Source organism: Protopterus annectens, chromosome 1.part1 (genome assembly GCF_019279795.1).
Source record: "Protopterus annectens isolate FY-2018-M chromosome 1.part1, PAN1.0, whole genome shotgun sequence".
In the NCBI taxonomy this organism is placed as follows: domain Eukaryota; kingdom Metazoa; phylum Chordata; order Ceratodontiformes; family Protopteridae; genus Protopterus; species Protopterus annectens.
This window is the reverse complement of record NC_056726.1, coordinates 1011430010-1011438266: the sequence shown is the minus strand read 5'-3', so window position 1 is coordinate 1011438266 and position 8257 is coordinate 1011430010.

Sequence of the window (8257 nt, the reverse complement as noted above, 5' to 3'; positions counted from 1 at the left end):
CAAGCAACACATAGCCCTTCTAAACCCACACCACCAACACCCACATATAGCAACACTAAATCCACATATGCAGAGGCCCTTAACTGTAACCTGCCCAAGCAACAAAGACCTCTGAAGCTGAAATGCAAACAAACACCAATCACAACCAATGTGTCACATAGTTCACAACACCAGTGTGCCACCCAGCAACAGCCCCTAAGGCAAGACAATGTACCTAACACTTTAGTCATAGGTGACTCTATAGTCCGGCACACTGATGTCCCTCTCACCAGGTTGAATAAGGAGAAAATTACAGTCAGCTGCCTGTCGGGTGCCAGGATCCGCCACATAACGCATGCACTCAAGTCACTCCACAACAAGTACAAATATGACTCTGTCATTGTCCATGTTGGAGTGAATGACTTGAGACGTACCTCCCTGGACTACATGAAAAGAGACATGGAAGAGCTCTCGGATCATGTGGCCCAGGCAGGTATGACCCTAGCCCTGAGTAGCATCCTGCCTTCGCCCAGAATTATACCACAATATAAGGATAAAATGATTGACTTCAACAATTGGCTAAGCTTATGGTGTCATTCAAAGGGGATCCAATATCTGTCTGCCTGGGATGACATGATTGACAGACAACGATGCTTTGCCAGAGATGGTCTGCACCTGTCGCCCCTGGGTTGTCTCACCAGGTTGAATAAGGAGAAAATTACAGTCAGCTGCCTGTCGGGTGCCAGGATCCGCCACATAACGCATGCACTCAAGTCACTCCACAACAAGTACAAATATGACTCTGTCATTGTCCATGTTGGAGTGAATGACTTGAGACGTACCTCCCTGGACTACATGAAAAGAGACATGGAAGAGCTCTCGGATCATGTGGCCCAGGCAGGTATGACCCTAGCCCTGAGTAGCATCCTGCCTTCGCCCAGAATTATACCACAATATAAGGATAAAATGATTGACTTCAACAATTGGCTAAGCTTATGGTGTCATTCAAAGGGGATCCAGTATCTGTCTGCCTGGGATGACATGATTAACAGACAACGATGCTTTGCCAGAGATGGTCTGCACCTGTCGCCCCTGGGTTGTCTCACCAGGTTGAATAAGGAGAAAATTACAGTCAGCTGCCTGTCGGGTGCCAGGATCCGCCACATAACGCATGCACTCAATTCACTCGACAACAAGTACAAATATGACTCTGTCATTGTCCATGTTGGAGTGAATGACTTGAGACGTACCTCCCTGGACTACATGAAAAGAGACATGGAAGAGCTCTCGGATCATGTGGCCCAGGCAGGTATGACCCTAGCCCTGAGTAGCATCCTGCCTTCGCCCAGAATTATACCACAATATAAGGATAAAATGATTGACTTCAACAATTGGCTAAGCTTATGGTGTCATTCAAAGGGGATCCAGTATCTGTCTGCCTGGGATGACATGATTGACAGACCATGATGCTTTGCCAGAGATGGTCTGCACCTGTCACCCCTGGGTTGTCTCACCAGGTTGAATAAGGAGAAAATTACAGTCAGCTGCCTGTCGGGTGCCAGGATCCGCCACATAACGCATGCACTCAAGTCACTCCACAACAAGTACAAATATGACTCTGTCATTGTCCATGTTGGAGTGAATGACTTGAGATGTACCTCCCTGGACTACATGAAAAGAGACATGGAAGAGCTCTCGGATCATGTGGCCCAGGCAGGTATGACCCTAGCCCTGAGTAGCATCCTGCCTTCGCCCAGAATTATACCACAATATAAGGATAAAATGATTGACTTCAACAATTGGCTAAGCTTATGGTGTCATTCAAAAGGGATCCAGTATCTGTCTGCCTGGGATGACATGATTGACAGACCACGATGCTTTGCCAGAGATGGTCTGCACCTGTCGCCCCTGGGATTCAGGTTACTGGCTAAGGCTCTTGCCACCCCTATAGTGCCTTTTTAGGCAAACTTCAAAGGACAAAACCACCACCGTAACAGGTACAAGCATGCAAAATCTGAAGGTAATGCTACTCAATGCTAGAAGTCTAAACCTCAAAATGCACTCTCTCGAGGCACTCCTAAAATGGAGAACATCGATATCTGTGCAGTAACTGAGACCTGGTTCAAGGCTCCAGAGAGCACCCCTGCAATACCAGGCTACAACTCTTACCACACTTTTCGCCACCAAACCAGGACGAAACACTAAAGGTGGAGGAGTGTCAATATTCACCAAGGATATTCACACCACCAGGCTAGTTGGCCAACACAATGTGTCTGAAATTCTCCAAGTGCAACTAACACTAGGTAAGACTGCAATCCAAATTGTAGCTTGCTACAGATCCCCACCATACCCCAAGATTCTCACTACGCCTTTCTAAACATACTGGAAAATATTAAGATAGAACCAAACACCCTAATACTGGGTGATTTTAACTACCCTGCCATTAACTGGGAAAACTACTCATGTCCCAACACCTTTGCGAACGGTTCTTGGAATTCATAAATTCCAACGCCCTGGATCAACTAATCCATAGTCCTACCAGGGGCTCCAATATCCTAGACCTGGTCATTACCAACATGGGAAATCAATGCTCCATACCTATGGTCACCCCTCGTTAGTCAGGTCTGACCATAAGCTAATCACCCTTAACATCCACATCCCACCCCACCCCCAGTAAAGAAACCACCATAAAAACTTCTCCAAAGCCAACTTCATGCTACTCAAGTCAGAAGTGACAAACTTCATGACACCCATGCAGACGGAACTGAAACTGCTGAATCCTACACTAAGGCACTGTCTGAGCACATCCACTCATGCATGAATCGTGCCATCCCAAATAGAACCAAAATGCTCTCATCCAAAACAAGGAAGCCAATCTGGTGGTCCCCTGCCATAAGCAAACTTTACAACAAAAGGAAGAAACTTTTGCAGAAAAGAGGAAAATCCCAGGATGCAAAAAACTCCCTTACTAGCCTCAGTAAGAAACTGAGATGCCTCATAAAATCCTCCAAAGCTAGTTATGAAAATAAAATTGCCAAAGATTCCAAAGACAACCACAAAGCATTCTATAACTATGTCAAAAATCTAAATGGCAATGCTCAGATCTGCTCTGAGCTAAAACAGAATGGCATTAAATATACTGATCCAAAGGATATTGCCAATATCCTGGCAGATCGATTCAGTGCCAACTTCACCCTCCTCTCACCCCCTAAATGGCCCATCTCAATACCGGAAGATTGCCAAATTCCAGTAATAACGGCCACACAGGTACAAAACGCACTCTCTAAAGCCAAGAATACAGCATCCATGGGACCAGATGACATCCCGGGCTGTGTACTACATGAACTACAATATGAACTGGCACCTCACCTAAGTGTCATGTTTAATCATAGCCTCACCTCAGGTTTCGTGCCCACTGAGTGGCACAGAGTACAGTTATCCCAATCCACAAGGGGGGATCCACCTTGGATCCCGGAAACTACCGTCCCATCAGTCTGACAAGCCTTATCTGCAAGGCCATGGAGCGTATTATCATGGAACTTATAAACAAAGACATTGGCAACCTTCAAACACTGGACCCCACCCAGTTTGGGTTTGTGAAGGGCCGATCTTGTCTCCTGAACCTGATTAACTTCTTTGAATCAGTCTCCAGAGCCATGGACAAGGGTAAGGTGGTCCACACAGCCTATCTAGACCTTGCCAAGGCCTTTGACACCATCCCCCACTCTGGAATCATAGATAAACTTACTAAGTTGGGCATTAATCCCTATGTCACCCAATGGGTTGCTAAATGGCTTACTGATAGAACCCACACTATAAAAGTAGCTGACTCCAAATCCAGCTCCAGACAAGTGACAAGTGGAGTACCTCAGGGTTCAGTCCTGGGGCCGCTCTTGTTTGGCATCTACTTCTCTGAAGTACAGGTCAACACTAAGGGACTCTGGCTAACAAAGTTTGCAGATGACTGCAAACTGGGAGCCATTATTGAATCCCAAATGATGTGGATACTCTACAAAAGGGCCTTACAGAAACAGATGCTTGGTGCCAGAGCCATGGGCTCAAGCTCAATGCCAAGAAATGTATTGTTATCCCCTTTGGGAAAAAACATGTATCCATGAATTACCATATAGGTGGCAGTACACTAAACACAGAAAGTGTGATAAGAGACTTAGGGACACAGGTGGACAGTGGTCTCACCTTCGATAACCACATCACCACAACAGTCAGGAAATCCTTCTATGTGGCACACCTCATCACGAAGGGCTTTTCATCCAGAAAAAGGAGGTCATTGTCCCACTGTACTCATCCCTCATTAGACCCATTATAGAATACAACGCCCCATTTGGTATGTACCTCTCAAGACATCTGCAACAACTGGAAAGGCCTCAGAAATACCTCACTAAAAGAATCACAGGCCTAAAGCAGATGCCCTACGCTGACCGCCTTAAAATTCTCCAGCTATACTCTGTCGCATATCGTCTACTCAGAGGCGATCTCTGCTTAACATACAAGGCCATGTCAAACCCAGAGCTGTTGGACATGCTACACTTAAAGAAATCCCAATCCGTCAGAGCTACACGCTCCAGGGATCTAAACCTTGTCATCACAATAAACAAAACATGCTGGAGGGATAGGTTCCTGACCCAGAGACTCCCCAGACTCTGGAATAGATTGCCCATACATATCAAGCAGAGTGCCTCTTTGAACCTCTTCAAAAGGAACCTTGACGACTGGATGGGAGAAAGGAAATTCACCCCAGGGATCACGTCAGTCGCCCTGCTAGACAGGGGTCCAGGAAAGTAAATAATGTGGGAAGAAATAGCCAGGGAATTGTTATGGCTAGGCTTGTATAGGCCCTAGGGCTGATAGCCTAGTACCAACCTATGAACCTATGAACCTATGATATATTTATTTAACATTTGTTTACTGGGAGTCTGACTTGGAATGAAGTCAATTTTCAGTGGAGGCCCTGGGAGAAATGCTCTAGATTTATGTCTTTGTAACATGGGAGGAAACTGGAGCAGCCAGAGGAAACCCACATGAACGCAGGGCGGACATGTAGACTTTGCACAGAAGGCACCCCAGCCGAGAATCGAACTGGAGAACCTCTTACTGTATCTCAGTTTTCAGCTCTCAGCCCACTTCAGTTCATACTGGTGATGGACTACACTATCAAACTGATTGGAAGGGACAGGTCAACAAAGGTGCTGTATGCAGATGATGTGGCATTATAGGCAGACTCTAAACAAGAACTTCAGCAAAGGTTAGGGGAATAGAATGTAAAACTGAAGGCACATGGGATGAAATTGGGTACAGATCAGATAGATATCTACTGTAACCTCATCTAAGCCTGCTGCTTTCCCTAATTTCATTTTTCTTTAGTGCTGCTCTTACTTTTTCTAGGGTAAACTCTTCATCTTCTTCTCTCATTGTAGACTGTGTCTGGGGCAGTACAGCTTCTGTGGAGTTTTCTTCATTCAGAAGGTGCTGGAAGTACTCCTTCCATCTGCCTTTGATGTCCTGTGGACTGATGAGAAGGTTGTTGCTGGCATCCCTTATGAAGGGTGTCTGACTATCTTCTTTATCTTTTGTCTTTGCCTTGCAACCTGGTACACATTCGTTGTGCCATCCATTGAGTCATTTTCCAGTAGTTGGTAGAGTGCCTCTGATGCCTTGTTCTTTGCTATTGCAACTCCTCTCTTAGTCTCTTTATTAGACAACTGATATTCCTTCCTAGCTTAGTCTGTCCTGTCTATCTCCCACATTTTCCTGCACTCCTTTTTTCTTTTGATGACTTCCTGGACTTCAACATTCCACCACCAGCTTTCCTTATGCACCTTATTTCCATTCATGGCTCGGCCACATGTCTGTCAGTAGCCCTTACACCTGCTGTTTTGAAGCGCTGCCATTCTTCTTCAAATCCACCTATTATCTCCTCTTCTTGAGGTGATAGATCCCTGAGTAATTCCTTGAACTGTTGTGCTTTCTCCCCATCAACTCCCAAGTCCTCAGCCTGGTCTCCGTTGAACTTAGAACCTTCTCTGACCACTGCTTGCAGCTGATTGTGGCAATGATTTATTTATGCTGCAGACCGACTGTTTCACTGGGCATGACTTTACAATCACTGATTCTACTCCAGTGCTCTTTCTTACTAGGATGAAGTCTACCTGAGTTGTATGTTGTCCACTTTTGTATATCATCCTGTGATTGTCTCTCTTTCTGAACCATGCTTAAAATGGCCCTTCAGGGCACTTAGCCTAATATTATTTTTTAAACCTATAAACGTATAAAACTATGTGTTGGCTACCATCAATCCATTTGACAGACAGAAGTCTAGAATGACCTTTCCTTCTTTATTCCCATTGTCCTATCGATGTGGTCCCGGGCAGTCTTCATATCCTGTTCTGTCTATCCCAATATGTGCATTCAGGTCATTCATTATCAACACAATTCCTGTTGTCCTGCATGGTACTGCTGCCTGAATTCAATCTTTTCCTCACTATCAAAACCTTGCTGTGGGGCATAGTTTGAGAATATAAATACTACTCTATCATTACACTGGAGTCTGATTGCCATGAATCTGTCACTAATTCTGATGACATCCCTCACTGTCTTCTGAAGCCTCTCTCTCACCACAATTCTCACACCATTTCTAGCCTGTCCTACTTCTGAGTATTAGACTCTGGATACCAAGCTAAGTGGTTTTGCTTCACTGCCCTTCCATCTTGTCTCTTGGATACATAGGATGTCCATCCTCGTCCGTAACATCATGTTATCCATTTCCAAGCTCCATCCTGTGTGTGACCCCACACTGAGTGTTGCAAATCTTAGTTCATGTTTGGCAGGTTGATTGGTTTTATATCCAGCTTTCTCTCAATAGAGCTATCTCAGGTAACCCAAGCTGGGCAACTAGACACTGGCCGGCCAGTAGCATACTGACCCGGGGCTGCTAAACTTTATGGCGGGCACGCACTGACCAATAGGGGCACATACACCTCAATCATCATTAATATGGGTCCCAGGCATAGGTTGCATGATCAACCCACTTATCACCAGCAAATACCAGGCCCATTTTGGCAACATTAGTCAACATGACCAGATCACCTAGAGTCATATTTTTACACCATCAAGTGGCTAGTCCTAGTATGGCACACAGTCTGTGATCCCTGTTTTCCTATCTTGAGGACACTGTGCACCAGGTTGATGCCAAAAGTGGTTTGTTTATAAAACTCTTCCTCCTGTAGGGCACCATGTAGAGTCTGTGCTGCTGGCCACAGGTCTATTGTTTGGTGGGTTTGAGATGGAAACACTCAGCATGCTTTTTAGAGGTGGGAGGAACCCCACAGAGACACAGGGAGAACATGCAAACTCTAAACAGGCTTTAGTCAGAGGCCAGGATCAAACCTTGCACCTTGTGAATGGCAGGTGAAGACCTTATCCGTTATGCCCTACTTAAAGGCTGGCTAGAAATAGTGCAGGACTTATGATGAGGGAGAGTCTTTGGAAGACAGAGAGAAATGTCATCAGAATTAGTGACAGACCATGGCAATCAGACTCCAGTGTAAAGATATGGTGCATTCGTAATCTCAGCCTATGCTACACATCTGGGGTGTGAGTGTGAGATAAAAAATGTATTCTGGCAGAAGTTGCAGGCTTCACTAGATAAAGTGGGACAAAATGAGTTGTTGATAACAGGGGTCCTGGATGTTCATATTGGAGTGAACAGAACAGGGTATGAGGAATGTCTAGGCCCACATGGGTAGGACAACAGGAATAAAGAAGGAGAGGCCATTCTAGACTTTTGTCTGGCAAAAAGGCTTAATAAAGGCCAACACATAGTTCAGACAAAAAATCAACATGTAACTCACATAGACATCCTTCTTGCAATAAAAAGGTATTGTGGTAGAACCAGAGATTGCAAGGGCATCTCCAATGAAACTGTCCCCCCCCAGTATAAATCACTGATGGCCATAATCAGTTGCATGCTATGGTCACAGAAAGTTCTAAGGTCAAATGATGCTAGGCTGAATACCTGCAAGTTGACTGGGGTGAAATCAAAGAAGTTCAAGGAATAATCAGAAAAGGAAGAAATGGGAGGAGTCAAAGAAGAATGGCAGCATGTAAAAACAGCATGTGCTAGGACTACAGAACAGATATGTGGCTGAGCCAGGTATGGAAATAAGGTACATAAGGAAAGCTGGTAGTGGAATGCAGAAGTCCAGCAAGTTATGAAAACAAAGAAGGAGTTCAGGAAAAAGTGGGAGAGAGAAAAGATGGA